Below are 18,240 nucleotides of genomic sequence, written 5' to 3' on the forward strand. Positions count from 1 at the left end.
GGGACGGAAGGGGGGGAGTCCGAGGTGTCGCGGTGTACCGGGACCTCCCCGACAGAGGGAGCCGGGACGGACCACACCACCTCCTCCTCCCTCGGGGTGCCCGATGGCCCCCAGGCCTCTACATGGGTGGGGGGTGCGAACGGACTGGCCATCCGACGCGCCCCCGACATCTGGCGCTGCCAGTCCTGGAGGCCCGTGCTGGTATCGACAGGGGTCTGCAGGTTTGCAGCCATGGAGCCCAGGGGGTTGTCGAACCCTGTCTGCGACAGTGCGACGCCAGCTCGCACATGGCCACTGGCGCCGATGCCCTCAGCGATGGCCTGCTGAGACTGGGCCATGGCCTGCAGAGACTGGGCCATGGCCTGCAGAGACTGGGCTATGGCCTGCTGAGACTGGGCTATGGCGTTGAGCGCCTCTGCCATCTGGCGCTGGCACTGGCTCATGGCCTCCTGTGAGAGGGCAGCCATTTCCTGGGCCAGAGACGCCGCCTGCACGGAAGGCCCCAGGCCTCGCAAACCGTTCCCCATGTCTGACACCGTCGCACCCATTGCCTCCACCGCGGACGCCACCCATGCGGTGTCAGCCTGGGTGGCACGCATGACCGGGACCACTCCCAGCTCTTGGACGCGGGTGGACTCCTCCACCTGCGACCGCAGCCGCCGCAAGCCGCCCGTCACCCTATTCGCTCGTCTCCGTGTCGGTGGTTGCATCGGATCTATGTGTGGGTGTGGTAACTGCAGGAACCCGGGATCCATCTGGGCGGCAGATGTTCGCTTGGCCTGGGCTGCCCTCCGACCGCCCGGTCCCTCTGCTGCTCCTACCTCCACCTGCTGTACCGGGACGGCTGTGTTGTGCGCACCAGTGAGTGTACCAGACGCCTCATCACTAAAGTGCCCAACCGTGGTGAGTGTTTCTGCGATGGTGGAGGGTGTTGGTGACAGCAGTGGCGTTGTGTCGTGCTCTTCGTCCCACTCTGAGTCCATGGCACTTTGGGGTGGGGGTTCGTCTCCACCTATCCACTCTGAGTCACTGTCCGGTATTTCGTCTTCCCGGGTAGGGGTGTCCTGGGTAGTGCTGTCCCGGGTAGTGCTGTCCCGGGTAGTGCTGTCCCGGGTAGTGCTGTCCCGGGTAGTGGTGTCCCGGGTAGGGGTGTCCTGGGTAGTGGTGTCCCGGGTAGGGGTGTCCTGGATAGTGGTGTCCTGGGTAGTGGTGTCCTGGCTCGGATGTGACGGGGGCCTGTGGCTGCCCCCCTCATCGCTGGGTGGTCGCTCCCGCACGTGACGGGGGTGTCGTCTCCCTGTTGCTCCAGGTCTCTCCGTCTCCCGTGGTCTCCGAGGGGCATCCTGCGGGCGTCGCATGCTGGAGGGTCCGGGTCTCTCCGTCTCCCGTGGTCTCCGAGGGGCATCCTGCGGGCGTCGCATGCTGGAGGGTTCGGGTCTCTCCGTCTCCCGTGGTCTCCGAGGGGCATCCTGCGGGCGGTCTGCATCTGCGGGGATGGGTGCCTGGACGTTTGGTCCTGCGATACACAATGAAGCATGCATGGTTAGACATCAGGCAGTGATCAGGTGATACGGGAGAGGGGGATATAGGGGAGGGGGGATATGAGGACGGGCTGTTGGTGGCTCACTTGCTCGTGGGGCCCCGACCTCTGCATCAGCAACCTCCCGGTCCTCAGGTCCGCCAGCCAGTTCCAGGGCCCTTTCCTCGTGTACGGTCAGTGGCCTCTCATCAGCGGGGCCTCCTCCAGTCCTCACATGCTCCCTATTGTTGTGTGCGCGCTTCTCCTGGGGGGGGGGGGGGTGGTGGCAGGGGTAAAAGGCAACAGTGTTAGGCAGGTATATGAATGCACGCCATCGGTTGCACGTGTATTGCAGAGGTTAAGGTTAGGGCTGGATTCACTTGGGGATATGGGGGATATGGGGGAGGGGGGATATGGGGGAGGGGGGATATGGGGGATATGGGGGAGGGGGGATATGGGGGATATGGTGGAGGGGGGATATGGGGGATATGGGGGAGGGGGGATATGGGGAGGGGGGAATATGGGGGATATGGGGGAGGGGGGATATGGGGGATATGGGGGAGGGGGGGATATGGGGGAGGGGGGATATGGGGGATATGGGGGAGGGGGGATATGGGGGAGGGGGAATATGGGGGATATGGGGGAGGGGGGATATGGGGGATATGGGGGAGGGGGAGATATGGGGGAGGGGGGATATGGGGGATATGGGGGAGGGGGGATATGGGGGAGGGGGGGATATGGGGGAGGGGGGGATATGGGGGAGGGGGGATATGGGGGATATGGGGGATATGGGGGAGGGGGGATATGGGGGAGGGGGGATATGGGGGAGGGGGGGATTTGGGGGAGAGGGAATATGGGGGATATGGGGGACGCTCACCCTGCCTGCTCTGACGAGGTCGTTCACCTTCTTGTGGCACTGGGTGCCTGTCCGTGGTGTTAGGGCCACAGCGGTGACGGCCTCTGCCACCTCCCTCCACAGACGCCGGCTGTGGCGTGGGGCAACTCTGCGGCCGTGCCCGGGATACAGGGCGTCCCTCCTCTGCTCCACCGCATCCAGGAGCGCCTCCACATCGCGTGACTCGAACCTCGGGGCTGAGCGACGGCCAGCCATCAAGTCGGGTGTTGCGGTCGGCTGTTCCGGTCGGGTGGGGGGGAGCTGCGCGGCCTTATGAGCCGTCACGCCGTGCAGCGCGTATGACGCTGCATGGCGTGAACCACTGCGCAAGCGCGGATCCCGTTACGTCGCTGCTAGCCCATTTCGGGCCGCAGACTATCGGCCCATTTTTATGATGTGACGCAAGTGGGATTTGCGCCGTTTTTTGCGCCGATCGGCGGAGTTTCCGCCGATAACGGAGAATTTCGCCCACAGTTAGTGCAATATTGTTTGGAGTTATGCTATCAATGGACCAACATGGAGCATTGCCAAACATGGCTGTACCTTTAACAGTTTGAAGTGGATACGTTATTTCCTGCCCATGGCAATCCCTTGCACAGTTGTTTTTGCGCTGACCTCGGGTGAAGGTTTTCTTGATGGGAAAAACTTATTTGCCATTTGTATTGCCCAGCTGCGCTCCCTTTACCTCAGGTCTTGGGAGGAAGGCTAACCTGCTCTCACGGCTACGAATTCTCCGGCAGCTGGGGCAGTTGCAAGCACAGACTGCATGGCTCGCTACTTTTACCTCCTTGCGGTCTGGCGGGAAAACAGGCACGGACATTCATGAACGCGGTATCTGTGCCCATCGGTACCAGTTTTACCGCCATTGTGTCATCAAGCTGAAAGCAAATGACTGCGGATGCTGGAATGTGAAGCAAAATCAGAAAATACTAGACAATCGCAGCAGATATGACAGCATCTGTGGAGAGAGAAGGGAGCTAATGTTTTGAGTCTGGAAGAAGAGTAATCCATTGTCAAAATGTTCGCTCCCTTCCCTCTCCACCGATGCTGTCAGACCTGCGGCAATTGTCCAGTATTTTCTGTTTTTATGTCATCGAGCTGTCAAGGACGCATTCCGATCGACATTTTGATGATCTTGAAGCTCTGACGGAGCTCCTTCATGGATTTGCTTAAATTACCGTTTTAAAATCTGCCGAGTTGCTTTCTTTGGCCATCGAGAAATTGACGCAGGGTTGGCAACCCCAATTGAGAGGCTTGGCCTATGAGGAGAGATGGGGTAGACTGGACCTTTCGACTTTGGTAAGAACGAGACGTGATGGAAAAGTATAACATTCTGGATAGACTAGGTACCGTGTCCCCTGGTTGCAGAGTTTAGAACTCGTGGGCAATACTCATGCTCAGGGGTCGGCCAATTTGGTCAGCGATGAGGAGAAACGTCTTAACTCAGAAAGTGGTGAACTATTGGGAATTCCTGATCTCTCTTGAGCAGGTGTTCAATCGATGAGTGCACTCAAAGTTGAGATCGACAGATCTTGGTGAAATCAAGCAATGTAGGGATTGGTTGGGAAAGTAGAATTGATGGGGAAGTTCAGTCCTGATCTTAACTGAATGACAGTAAAGGCTTTGGGACAATGGGTGGGTATGTGGGTGGGTGTGGGGGGGGGGGGGGGGGGTCGAATTTGCCTCTCCAGCTCCTATTCTTTGCGATCTACTAAAGTGACAATTCATAATGAGATCTGTCTCAGGGTCCATTGTTTTATCATTACTTTCATATCCTTTGTTTTTTTTCCACCTTTCATAATAAATAATATCCCTTTAATGTTCAAAATAAAGGTCTGGAAGTGCATCAAAAACAGTGAAGTAGGGAAATCAGCAAAGCTGAGATACATTGTATTTTCACTTGAATTGATCATAATTAAATCCACTTTTAGTAATTGAGGATCTGTCCATAGACATGATGTACAGCAAAATTAAATAGAATTCCTTCTTAGCATAATTATTGCAGCAAAGTTATTTTCAAAGCATAAATTGTTTATCCTGAGTTCAAGGTAAATGTAATTATTTTTTGATCATATTGGGCTGTCTTTGAAAATGTATTCCAAAACCTCGAGGCTTTGAAACGCAGCCCTTTCTGGTTAATTAAATGAATTTTTGGACTGCATTGCTGTCAGAATTAATTACAAACGCTGCCCCAGATACATGTTTTCTTGTGCAAACAATGCTGATGAGGGGAGAAGGAGGCTCCTGTTCGGAAATGTTCCCCCCCCCCCCCCCCCCCCCCCCCCCCACTGCACCCCTCGCTTTTAAATCATTCTGGATATATTTATTCAAGTGAGGGGTTCCAGCATTTCAATCTGACAGTCATTAATAATTCACTGCTGGGTGCTTGGCTGTATATATCTTTTACTGACATCTAAACACATCTCTTAATTGGCTGATTCCAATCCCCTTCTTTTCTTCCCCTCACACCCCCTCCTCTTCACAGAGGACATGGATCAATGGCAGTGAACAGTGAGGGAGAGAGAGAGACACACACACACTTCTAAGAAGCCACCATAGATCAGCTTGAGAAAATTAAAGTGGGGGGAATAGTTCCGCAGATGCTGATGTCTATCGCGAATTCCCCACATCGGCATTTCTCGAGAGGGGAGAGCACATCTCCTGGAGGGCAGCAGATGCAGCAAGTTGTCTGAATTTATTACTGAAAGCTCACAGAAGGAGAGGATGTTGAGGAGATGTGGGTGTAACTTCCACGACAGTTCCTCAAACGCAGTGACTGAGGTAGGTGCCTGTGCTCTGTATCATTGCCTTTGAACTGAGCCTCAATGTGGGGGGTGGGGGGGGGGGGGGGGGGAATGTCAGGCAGCTCAGTTCTGGGAGGTAGGCAGTCTGTTGGCTTTGACTGGGCTGGGTTGTCACCTCGAGTGATCACTTCTCAAATCAGTATTTCTGCATTATTCTCCTCCCATTCACCGCAAACGTGGAATCATCCCGAATTAAAGCGTCCGATTCGCGGGAGTGTGAGGCAGGTGACTTGAGGATTGGGACGAGCCTGCACTGTGGAAATCAGCCACTAATGTACCGCCTCTCAGCAGAGCCCCTGTGCATCTCTCACACCTCTGCGCTTTCCACTTGTCACTAGGAATAAAAGGTAACATTAGTAAAGGTGGCGAGGGCTAGTGAGTCAAACACAAAAGTAAAAGACCGTGGTCGAGAAAGCGCAAATAAAAGGAATTTAAATCTAATTGCAATCCAGTTATGATCGCGACCCCCAGCCGTCGCCTCTGCACTGTTACCAAGTGGATCTGATGAAACTGACCTTCACCAATGTAAACTTCTGGCTCATTTGAGCCCAGGATTGAGGGATCCTCTTTAAAAATGCTCATCATTTTACCCCCCAAGTGTTTTTGTGAAGCACAGAAGGATGCGGGATTGCCAAAGTCCCATTTCTCCTCTTACACCCCCCTCCCCGCGCCCCAAAACAACACCCCATGCTGCTAGTCAGCGTGTGTTAACGGGACATAGAATTTACAGTGCAGAAGGAGGCCAGTCGGCCCATCGAGTCTGCACCGGCTCTTGGAAAGAGCACCCCACCCAAGGTCAACACCTCCACCCTATCCCCATAACCCAGTAACCCCATCCAACACTAAGGGCAATTTTGGACACTAAGGGCAATTTATCATGGCCAATCCACCTAACCCGCACATCTTTGGACTGTGGGAGGAAACCGGAGCACCCGGAGGAAACCCACGCACACACAGGGAGAACGTGCAGTCTCCGCTCAGACAGTGACCCAAGCCGGGAATCAAACCTGGGACCCTGGAGCTGTGAAGCAATTGTGCTATCCACAAGGCTACCGTGCTGCCCATGGACAGAAAGAGGAGCAAAGGGAAGTGAGGGGGGCGGGGGGTGGTAAACAGACTGCATGTTGTTCGACATGATTGCAATGCTTTCAATTGTAGAAACATTAGTGTTATAGGAGTCTATTAATATTGATGTACACAGCTCCATAGAGTGCAGCCGCCGCCTAGCTAATGGTGCTGGATGCTGCAAGCTCTTGATGCAATGTACACCCCCCCCCCCCCAGTGCCTCACTATTCCGGATGCCATGGCTATTCAGGGACACCGTGACCCAATGACTCAGGTCATCAGATAGAATCCTAGCATAGTACAGCACAGCCATTCACCCCGTCAGCCATTCAAAAGACTCTTGGCCTTTTGAAGAGCAAATCCAGTTGGACCCCCTCCACTGCTCCTTCCCCCAAATGCTACACTTTTCTGGGCTTTCAAGAACTTGTCCAATTTCCGGTTGAAGGTGAGGACTGAATCTGTTTCCATGTCAGGCACTTCATTCCGAATCGTAACCACGCTTTAAAGTCCCTCAATCTGCTCTCTGGCTATTTTGCCAATTGCCTTGAATCTGTGCAGGGCTGGTTGCAGAACCTTCAGCCATTGGAAGCACTTTTATTTTTGGGGAGGTTGTGGCGTAATGGTACTGTCACTGGCCCAGAAACCCAGGGTAATGTTCAGGGGTCCTGGGTTCGAATCCCACCACTGCAGATGGTGACATTTGAATTCAATAAAAATCTTGAATTAAGAGCGTAATGGTAACCATGAAACGATTGTCGTTAAAAACCCATCTGGTTCACTCATGTCTTTTAGGGAAGGAAATCTGCCGTCCTTACCTGGTCTGGTCCACATGGTACATAGACAGAGAATTTACAGTGCAGAAGGAGGCCATTCGGCCCATCGAGTCTGCACCGGCTCTTGGAAAGAGCACCCAAGTCCACACCTCCACCCTATCCCAGAAACCCCACCCAGCACTAAGGGCAATTTTGGACACTAAGGGCAATTTATCATGGCCAATCCATCTAACCTGCACATCTTTGGACTGTTGGAGGAAACCGGAGCACCCGGAGGAAACCCACGGGGAGGATGTGCAGACTCCGCACCGACAGTGACCCAGCGGGGAATCGAGCCTGGGACCCTGGAGCTGTGAAGCAATTGTGCTAACCACCATGCTACCGTGCTGCCCCTGTGACTCCAGACTCACAGTGGTTGACTCTTAACTTCCCCCTCTAGAGCAATTAGGCTCGGGCAATAAATGTTGGCGCAACCAGTCACGCCCACATTCCATAAACAAATTTTTTAAAATGAGCATTTTCCCTATCTGAACCCTTCACACATCAATAATGTCTTCCCTAATTTCTTCTTTTTTTTAAGCGCATTTTATTCAAACTTGTATCAAAGTTTACAGCAAATAAACACCCCGAGAAACATTCTTCCCAACAATCAACTATACAGTTTGTACAGATTTTTCTCCCTTTTCACCACCCCCCTCTCCATCACCTACTCCCCCACCCCCCTGCGACGAACAGCTCCTCAAACACGGTCACAAACATCCCCCACTTTTCTCAAACTCCCCTGCTGAGCCCCTTAACTCATATTTTATCTTCTCTAGCCGCAGGAAGTCATACAGGTCACCCAACCATGCTGCTACCCCCGGTGGCGATGCCGCCCACCACTCCAGCAAAATTCGTCGCCGTGCAATCAGAGGGGCAAAGGCTATGACATATCCCTCACCTCCTTCGCACTCACGAATCCCACCTTTTTGCTCATTAAAATCGCCACACCCCTTGATTTCAAATCAAACCCCGAGTGAAAAACCTGCCCGACCCACCCCTTCTTTAACCTAACCTGGTCCTTCACAAGGAGGTGTGTTTCCTGTAAAAAGATATCCCCCGCTAAGAAGCTCCTGAGGTGCAAAAGCACCCGCAACCTTTTAACCGGCCCATTCAGTCCCCGGACGTTCCACGTTACCAACCTTACCGGAGGCTTGCGCCTCCAATCCCCTCTACCGTCCGTCATCTTCCCTACTTAACTCCTGCCCCTTTAATTCCACTCTGTACCTAGCCCATCGCAGATGGCCCCTTTCTTCGCCCTTCACCATGTCATCTCTCACCCCCTGCCATGTCGCAGAAACCCCCCCTGCTTTTCCCCTTCCCCTTCTTCCCCCTCCCCCCGGCCATCCCTCTTGGCCTTCTCCCCCACCACCTCACTTCCGTTCACCAGCATAACCTGCTAGCGCGGCTGCCCCTGCCCAAAGGCACATCCTAATGACCTCCCCCCACCCCCCGACTCCTCAGCTCAAAGAAGAAGGCCTCCTGCTGGCCTTACCCTCCCCCACCCACACAGGGACTTCTCCTGAACTCCAGGCAGCCTTCTCCAAAAGCAAACAAACAGATGTTAAACACAAACAGTCCCATAAAACAGGAGGGGGGATGGGAACATCCATCCCCACATAAACATTTCACCCCTACAACTCCTTACAATCTCAACATTGAACAGAAACCCCCCCCACACCACAAAAAAAGGCGAAAATCCCCCAATCCCTACACCCACTTCAAACATGTTCCCGAGCATTACATAGCACCCCGGTTCCCAAGTATTGTCCACTCAGTTCTCCCCCAGTTTATGCTCCTTAATGAAGTCTTTGGCCGCTTCTGGGGTCTCGAAATAATACTCCCGGCCTCCAAACGTCACACATAACTTCGCCGGGTAGAGCACCCCAAACCTGATCTGCCGCCGGTACAGCATCGCCTTGGCCTTGTTGAAATCTGCCCGCCGTTTTGCCAACTCGGCTCCGATGTCCTGATAAATCCGGACGTTATTTCCCTCCCAGTCGCAGCTACGCTTCTCCCTGGTCCACCGTAGAATTTTCTCTTTCTCCACAAATTTATGGAGTCTCACGATCACCGCCCGCGGTGGCTCCCCAGCTCTAAGCTTTTGCCTCAGAGACCTAGGCACTTGGTCCACTTCAGGGGCCTTATCTAGCAGCCCTTCTTCCACCAATCCTGCCAGCATCCTCAAGACGTACCTCGTGGCACTCACACCTTCCACTCTTTCAGGCAGGCCCACTATTCGCAGGTCCTGTCTTCTCGAGGTATTCTCCTGCTCCTCAATCTTTGCCCTTAGCATTTTACAAAGGTCTCCTAGGAGCCCCACCTCCGCCTCCAGAGCCACCACACAATCGCTGTGGTCCGAGATCACTCCTTCAATCTCCCGAATCGGTGACCCCTGCACCTCCAAACACCTCTCCATCCGCTCCAAAGTACTCTTCAGGGGTGCCCCAGCTTCTGCAATGGCCTTTGCATGATCCTCATGCATTTCCTTCCTCTGTTTATGGAATTCCTCCTTGATAAAAGTCATCACTTCCTGTATCTGGGGCCTTACAGCTTGCCCCTCCCCTGCCTGCAGGCTGGAAGAGACTGTCTGTGAAGCACAAGACTGTTTCAACTTTCCAGCCAAACTTCTCACTGTTTTCTGCAGGGTCCGGTGATCAGAAGACATACCATTCCAGGAGTAAACTACTTCTCTAACATTCACCTACGCCTTTTCATCAAAATTCAACCCTGATCTGGGTAAAAAGAGCCCTTTTCTGTGACTTTGAACAGGAACAGCCCTTTATGTGACCAATCACTCCATGGTCACAAGCGGAAGTCCTTCCCTAATGTCTTAAATTGAAATTTTTGCCTCAGCAACATCACTATCACAAGGGGCTGTCACAGAATTCTACTCTGGCAACAGGCATCCACACAGGCATCCGATGCGACGTTAAACATAAATGAATAAGTAGGCCAAATCTATTTATTGCCACGACCACACAAAATGATGAGACGGGAACAGGCATGTCGGCTGCCTGACCATTCGCAGATCCCAGATGTCCTCAGAGTGCCATGTTGGATGGGAGTGACATCCCTGGATAAGTCCATCATTCCCCCCCACCCCTTCACGCCCTGAAATTTCCTGCAGGCTTCACTTTGTGATGGAAAAATTGCAGTTAATCCTGTTAAGGTTACACAGTGTCTCGCTTGACATGAAGGCACAGTGGAAGCTTGCATTTATTTATTTTCTGCTCAGCTCCCAATGCGATGCCCTGTAGTTTCAGCTGTTTTGCTACTGTCATTGGGAGGGGAAATTGTACTTTAGGCCTTTACGGGTGAGTGATGCTCAGTAAAAGCAGATGACGGGCTGCTTAATGGTTCAGTAGGAGTTTTACAGGGATTTATCAACCCTCCGTTTTTATTTATAACTTAGCAAAGGAGCTAAAAGCATAATAAAAACTAAGCATGCACGTCTTTGCCATGGCTATATGAGTCTGTACAAGAAAGCAAGTGCTTTTCCAAGGAACCATCCATCGAACCATAGATTTCCTACAGTGCAGAAGGAGGCCATTTGGCCGATCGAGTCTGCCCTGACCCTCTGAGAGAGCACTCTGCCTGGGCCCACTGCCCTGTCCTAGCTCTGTAATACCATAACCCCACCTAACCTGCACATCTTTGGACTGTGGGAGGACGGAGCACCTGGAAGAAACCCATGCAGATACGGCGAGAAAGTGCAAACTCCACACAGTCAGTCATCCAAGGCTGGAATTGAACCGGGGTCCTTGGAGCTGTGAGGCAGCAGTGCTAAAAGGGATATTGAGGCAGACTGGGGAAGGCAGACAAAGATTTACAAGGAATTTATAATAATCTATAATCTATAATCTTTATTGTCACAAGTAGGTTTACGTTAACACTGCAATGAAGTTACCGTGAAAATCCCCTAGTCGCCACACTCCGGCACCTGTTCAGGTACATGGAGGGAGAATTCAGAATGCCCAAATTATCCAATAGCACGTGTTTCGGGACTTGTGGGAGGAAACCGGAGCACCCGGAGGAAACCGAAGCAGACTTGGGGAGAACATGCAGACTCCGCACAGTGACCCAAGCCGGGAATGGAACCTGGGACCCTAGCGCTGTGAAGCAGCAGTGCTAACCACTGTGCCACCATGCTGCACTGCCTTGCTCTTTATCAAGAGCTGAGAGGTTATGAGAGGAAAGATTGAACAGACCACTGCTACTCATTTCTTCGGAAAAGGCAAGACTGAAAGGGTGATCTGATTGAGGTCTTTGAGGTTATGAGAGGTTAGGTAGAGAAGATGTGGTGGGACTTGGCGGGAAAGGGCAAACCAAACCGGTTTAGCTCAGTTGGCTGGACAGCTGGTTCGTGACGCAGAGTGAGACCATCAGCGGGCATTCAATCCCTGTATTGGCCGAGGTTATTCATGAAGGCCCCGCCTTCTCAACCTTGCCCCTTTCCTGAGGTGTGATCCTCAGGTCAAATCACCACTAGTCAGCTCCCCCCCACAAAGGAAAGCAACCCATGGTTAACTGGGACTATGGTAATGTTATCTTTACCTGTTTTAGTGACTTATACTAGATAGTGGCTGTAGAATGTGAAAAGGGCTGTCGCTATTCGTGTTTGAGGCAAACAACGAGATGCATTCAAGAAGACACTCGATCAAGACATGATGGAGAAAGGAATGGATACGTTGGTGGTGTTCGGTGAAGAGAAAGGAGAGGGGTTTGGGTGGACCATAGACCAGTTGGGTTAAATGGCCTGGTCCTGGGGTATAAATTCATTGTTTTCTTGCTCTATAGCATCCCCCATCTCCTAACCGACACCCTACCCTACCCCAAACCTCTTCTGATTACAAGTGACCATGAAGATGAGTCATAACTCTTTGTTCCTGGAGGGAAAATGCTTAGTTTTCCATCTGTCCTGTCACAGCATGCCAAGGCCATGAACCTATTCTATAGGGAATAAGGGGACTGAACCTACATCCCAACAATCACTGCTACCCTTTCTCACACCATGAACCCTCTCATCACAAGTATGCTTAACTATTTATTGGTAGCTTTTCAGTATTACCTGGTGGTTAATATTGACCCTGGAGGGTGTGCAGCTCAGATTCACCAAAGGGGGGTTGGGAGAAGGGGGGGGGGGGAGTGGTCTAGCAGATTAAGTTATGAAGACAAACCTATATTCCTTCGAGTGCAGAAGACTGAGGGAAATCTGATGAGGTATTTTGAAATTTTACTTTCAAAAAGGACATGGAGATGCCGGCGTTGGACTGGGGTGAGCACAGTAAGAAGTCTTACAACACCAGGTGAAAGTCCAACAGGTTCGTTTGGAATCACTAGCTTTCGGAGCACGTCAGGACTCACCTGATGAAGGAGCAGTGCTCCGAAAGCTAGTGATTCCAAACAAACCTGTTGGACACTCACCTGGTGTTGTAAGACTTCTTACTGTTCAAAAAGGACGCAGTCTAGATCATGTGAATGAACTCTTTCTTTTCTCCACAGTTGATAGCAGTTTATGCAGACTAACCAACCTGTTAATTGCCCAAACGTTACAGACCGACCTATCTCCCTATTTCTCGGTGGCTGTCCACTCTTCACGAGAACTCTCTTCATAACTGATGGTTTCTCTCCCAAACCTCCTAACTTCAAAAAGATACGCTAACCTTAAACCCTCCCTAATCCTTGGGGAATCGTCCATGTCTAAGGCCTCCAACCTGGTCCAATTCCTTCCCAACTTCCCCATTCACAAAAGGCATTCTCCCTTCTCTATCCCCAATTTGGAGAACAGTTAACTCTTCCAATTTGCCTTACATTTCACAAAACGTAGTCATTCACTGTAATCGCCCCATTCCATGAAACTGTTATCCCTCTCCCAGATCCCTCTGGAGAGTGAGCGGGGAAAGAAACCTTCAGGTTCCACCCCCAGTTCCCTGCTGTTCCACTCCCAATATGACAGACCTCCACTCCGGTAAATAGGGCAGAAATTCTGGGCCAAAATATTTTTCAGTTTGCTGTGACGTTTGGTCAAATGCAGTCGCTATGCTGGTGTGGAACTTCTGCCCAGAATGCACAAGGCAAAATGTGCCCAGAATGCACTGGGCAATGCCACAATTTGGCCAAGGTGGAGTCACTGCGTAACTTCGTTCACAGAAGCCCCAAGGTAGAAATCTCCTGTGAATCCACACAATGGATTTGAGACTGGAATAATGGATCATCTAGCATTGCGAGCAGGAACGGAATCTCCATGCAGGGGTAGAGCCAATTCTTCAACTTGTTAAGCCAATTGATCCACAGCAGAGCTGGGCCAATCAATCGACTGATTTAAAGCTCTTGGTCCTGATTTTTAATTGACCTTAATTGACTGCTGGTCATTGCTGTATTCAATAAACTAATTACTGCAGCAGAACAGGACATACCTTTGCGACTTCAATTGACTTCTGCTCACAGGTCTGATGGCAGAAGAATTGACTGAATTTGAACTAATTTAAGCAAAATTGAAAATAAGCACGGCAGGAAGAGAAATGCCTGGGCCTGTGGTCTCGGCTGACTTGCTGATCACTGGAGATGCAGGTGATTATTCCTGGCTTTTTGTGGCCAAGGGAGCACGTGTGAATTCTTGATGTTGTATTTTTAGATGATTAGATGACGGAACCATTGGGCAGCCTATTGCTGACAGATAGGCGGGGCCGTCGACGGGTCGTCAAGGTCACGGAGCAGGAGCAGGAAGAGGAGCCATTGCAGGAGATTCTCAGGCCACAACTGCATCAGTAAGATTGGAAACCAGGCACGCCATTCATTCAACTGGACAACGGAGGAGAGATTTTGTAGGGAGGAATTTTAAAAAAAAATTATTTCATGGGAGGGGGCGTAGTTGGCCGGGCCAGTGTTTGTTGCCCATCACTAATTGCCCTTGAATGGAGCGGCTTGCTCAGCCATTTCAGAGGACAGTTCAGAGTCAACCATATTGCTGTGGGCCTGGAGTCATAAATAGGCCAGACCGAGTAAGGATGGCAGATTTCCTTCCCTGAAGAACTTTAGTGAACCAGAGTTTTTTTTTTAATGAGTGATAGTTTCATGGAATCATCGAATCACAGAATCCGTACAGTGCAGAAGGAGGCCATTCGGCCCATCGAGTCTGCACCGACCCTTTGAAAAACCACTTTACCTTGTTGCCATGGTGGGATTTCCCTCCAGTACCCCCAGGGCATTAATTAGCCTAGACTCCTGGATTACTGATCCAGTGGTGTGGTCAACTGAATCAAATTCGGGAATCATGAGGAAGAATTATGCACCATGGTCGCAGTCATAGAGGATGTCATTGGTGATCTTGATAAAGGCTTTCTCAGTATGGCAGATCAGTATCTGCAGGTCTGACCAGAGAGTTTCGAACATTGAGCGTCAGGCAAGATTGACTGAAGATTTGGGAGTTGACAACACATCAAGGACTTTGGGGAACAAAAGGAGATTGGCGATGGGGCAGTAATTTGGAAGGGCAAGTGGGAGGAGGGTTTTTTGGGATGGGGCGGAACAACTGAATTCCACAGAATCAAAGAACTTTTAGAGCGCAGAAGGAGGCCATTCAGCCTTTGAAGTCTGCACTGGCCCTCTGAAGGAGCATTCTATCTAGTCCCAATCACCTGTCTTATCTCAGTAACCTTGCACATTCTCTCTTTTCATATTGCAATCTAATTCTCTTGTGAATACCTCAATCAAAGCTGCCTCCACCACCCTCGCAGGAAGTTTGTTCCAGGCACCAACCACTCTCTGGATGTGAACATTTATTTCGCATCACCTTTCCTCCTTCTGCCCATTATTTTGAACCTGTGTTCTCTAATTCTTGATGCTCTCTTGAGTGGGAACAGTTTTTCACGATTTATCCTGTCCATATACCTCAAGATCTTGAATATCTCTATTGAGTTTCCTCTCGGCCTTCCTTTCCCCAAGGAAACCAGTCGCAACCTCCCCAATCTATCCTCATAACTGCAGTTCCTTATCCCTGGAATCATTCTTGTGAATCTCGTCTTTACCCTCTCCAGTGCTCTCACATCCTTCCCCGAGTGACATCCAGAACTGGACCCTTTGCTCCAGATGAGCACTAACTAGCATCTTAGACAAGTTCAACATGACCTCCTTACTCTTTAGCTCAATGCCCCAATCAATAAAGCCTCAGGTACCGTGCGGGTGATTTTACACCACGTACGTCGAGAGTGTAAATGCCGATACGGGTGCAAAATCTCACGAGTGTTGGAAAAAAAGGTTCCCATCTCATTTCCTGATTTTAATGCATTTTAATAAATTGTAATTTATGATCCCACCTTATTAAATATTCGAACCTCGCTGGCAGCTTCAGGAGAACGGGATTCCATCGAAGGGATCTCGCTAGGGGGTGCCAAGGTAAGTACCACCCCCGGGGGAGAGGGACATCCCCAGGCAGTGGCCTGGCATTGCCCTGGAATTGCCACTGGCACAGGCTGGCACTGCTCCTTCGCAAAGATTGGCGCATGCGCAGAACCGCCAGCGTGTTTCCAGAGCGTGCGCAGGGGTTTATTCTCCACGCTGGCCATGGCGGAGTCTTACACAGGCCAGCGTGGAGGGAAAGAGTGCCCCCACGACACAGGCCCACCCGCAGATCGGTGGGCCCCGATCGTGGGCCAGGCCACCGTGGGGCCCCTGCCGGGTCCTGATCCCCCTGCGCCTGAGGACCCCGCTAGACAGCCAACAAGCCAGGTCCCGCCGGAATGGACCGTGTCCATTTCACGCCGGCGGGACTGGCCGAAAACGGGCGGCCGCTCGGCCCATCGGAGCCCAGAGAATTGCCCGGGGGGGGCGCTGTCAATGGCCCCCCCACTGGCATGGCGCGATACCCGCCTCCGCCTGAAAACCGGCGCCGGAGAATTAGGCAGCCGACGTCGGAGCGGCAGGGCGGGATTCACGCTGCCCCCCGGCAATTCTCCGACCCTGATGGGGGGGGGGGGGGTTCAGAGAATCCTGCCCATCCTTCCTCCATCAACCCTGTCAAGATCTGTTCGAATTTTATAGGTTTCTGTGAGATCCCCCCTCATTCTTCTGAACTCGAGCGAATACAATCCGAACCGACTCAATCATTCCTCGTACATCAGTCTTGCAATCCCAGGAATCAGTCTGGTAAACCTTCGCTGCTCTCCCTTGAGAGCTCGAACATCCTTCGTCAGATAAGGAGACCAAAACTGCACACAATACTCCAGGTGTAGGCTCACCAAGGCCCTGTGTAATTGCAGTAAGACATCCCTGCTCCTGTACTCAAATCCTCTCGCTATGAAGGCCAGCATACCATTGCTTTCTTTACTGCCTGCTGCACCTGCATGCACCCAAGTCTCGTTGCCCATTCCTCTCTTCTAATCTATGGCCATTCAGATAATAGTCTGCCTTTTTGTTTTTTCAACCGAAGTGGATAACCTCGCATTTATCCACATTATACTCCATCTGCCATTCATTTGCCCACTCACTCAACTTGTCCTAATTACACTGAAGGGTCGCTGCATCCTCCTCACAGCTCACCCTCCCACCCAATTTGGAATCACCAGCAAATTTTGAGATACGACATTTTGTTCCCTCATCTAAATCATTAATGTATATTGTGAATAGCTGGTATCCTAGTACTGATCCCTGCGGTACCCCACTAGTCACTGCCTGCCAATTTGAAAACGACCGTTAGTTCCTACTCTTTGCTTCCTGTCTGTCAACGAGTTTTCTATCCATCTCAATATACTACTCCCAATCCCATGCACTTTAATCAAGAGTGGATGTGTTTACAAAGTCATGTGCAATACCTTTATTAAAATGGTGACAATTCCTTGACTTGGGTAATATTACTGGAGTTTCCTGGTTAAAATCTGAAAAGATATTGTTGCCAAGAAGGTAGTTTACTTGTGAACATTGACCAAGCAGGTTTCTTTTTTGTGGGAGGGGTTCCTTTAAGACTATTGTAATTGTGTAACTTTAACCTTGTTTGCAAAGTATTTTTTTATTTTTAATAAATAATTTCAGTTTTTAAATTCTAAAAGTTTGTTTGGAGTTCTATACTTTTTGGGTCAGTAGCTCATTGTTGTCACAATTTAAAAAAAGTATGTTTGTGATCAGTGAGACAGAGCTCCCCCTGGAGTCTGGCTTGCTTAGCAAAAGCATCAGCTGTGGTTACAACTCTCTCTCTCTGACTCTCTTGCCAAACAATGTTAGATTCAAAAGGTAGGGTGTCATTAACTGTGCAGAGGGAAAGGTTAACAAGATCAGTTAGCATGGGAACCAGCAGGAGAAGTTAGGTGGTCAGTGGTTTTGTGGGAATAGGTTGGAGGGAGCAGGAGGTGGGACTCATGGACAAGATGAGCTCCAAAAAAGCATGCGGGGGGGCGAGGAAAGAAAGTAACAAAATATACAAGTTCAGGGCTAAGGCGGGGCTGGGGGCGCTTTGTGAAAGGTTTGGCTTGATCAGCTCAAGGAAGCTAAGAGTGGAGAAGAATTCAAGAAGATGTTTGATCCAGGGATTATCTTTCCATCCCAGGATCAGCCTCGAGCAATGCGCATTTGGGCATTCATTCAAGCCTTCTGGAAGAAATAAGCAAGCAGGTGGGGGAATGCGAGGACAGTTGGAGATAAGATCCTTCAATATTAACGAAAGGGATTCTGCGTCCCCGCCAGCCCCGTTCTCCTGCGTAGCGCGATGCACCCCCCCCCCCCCCCCCCCCGCCGGCAGTGGGATTCTCCGTTCCCGCAGCCGGACAACCCACGCCGTTGGGAAATCCCCGGCAGGACGGACAATCCCGCCGACGGAGAATCCCGCAGAACATCTGTCGCTCGCGCAACCAATCAATTCATGACATTAGGTTCCTTCCTATTTGGAGCGACCAAAATAATTTTTAACAATCTTTGGGGCGAGATTCTCTAGCCTCCCTGCGGCGTGTTCCTCAGCGGTGGTAGGTGGCCCGCTGTTGGCTGGCAGAGGGATCTTCCAGTCCTGCAACTGTCAATGGGATTCTGCAATGAATCCACCCCACATTGCCGTGGCTGGGCTGCACCATCGGTGGGCCTGGAAGATCCCGCCAGTGTGAACAGTCAGAATATCTTGCCCTTGGTGTTTTCTACTAATTACAATTTATTTTGTTGTG

At 51.1% G+C, this 18,240-nt stretch overlaps 1 protein-coding gene across 1 annotated transcript in view; it reads left to right on the top strand.

Annotated features, from left to right (window-relative positions):
- The first annotated feature begins 4,987 nt into the window (after nucleotides 1–4,987).
- Nucleotides 4,988–18,240, top strand: part of LOC140385854 (cadherin-7-like) — a 451,440-nt gene continuing 438,187 nt past the window's right edge. Inside the window, exon 1 of the mRNA XM_072468447.1 lies at nucleotides 4,988–5,195. The gene's annotated coding sequence lies outside the window, so the exon portion shown is untranslated. The remainder of the gene's footprint in view (nucleotides 5,196–18,240) is intronic.

This window comes from Scyliorhinus torazame, chromosome 11, assembly GCF_047496885.1.
Source record: "Scyliorhinus torazame isolate Kashiwa2021f chromosome 11, sScyTor2.1, whole genome shotgun sequence".
Classification (NCBI taxonomy): Eukaryota; Metazoa; Chordata; class Chondrichthyes; order Carcharhiniformes; family Scyliorhinidae; genus Scyliorhinus; species Scyliorhinus torazame.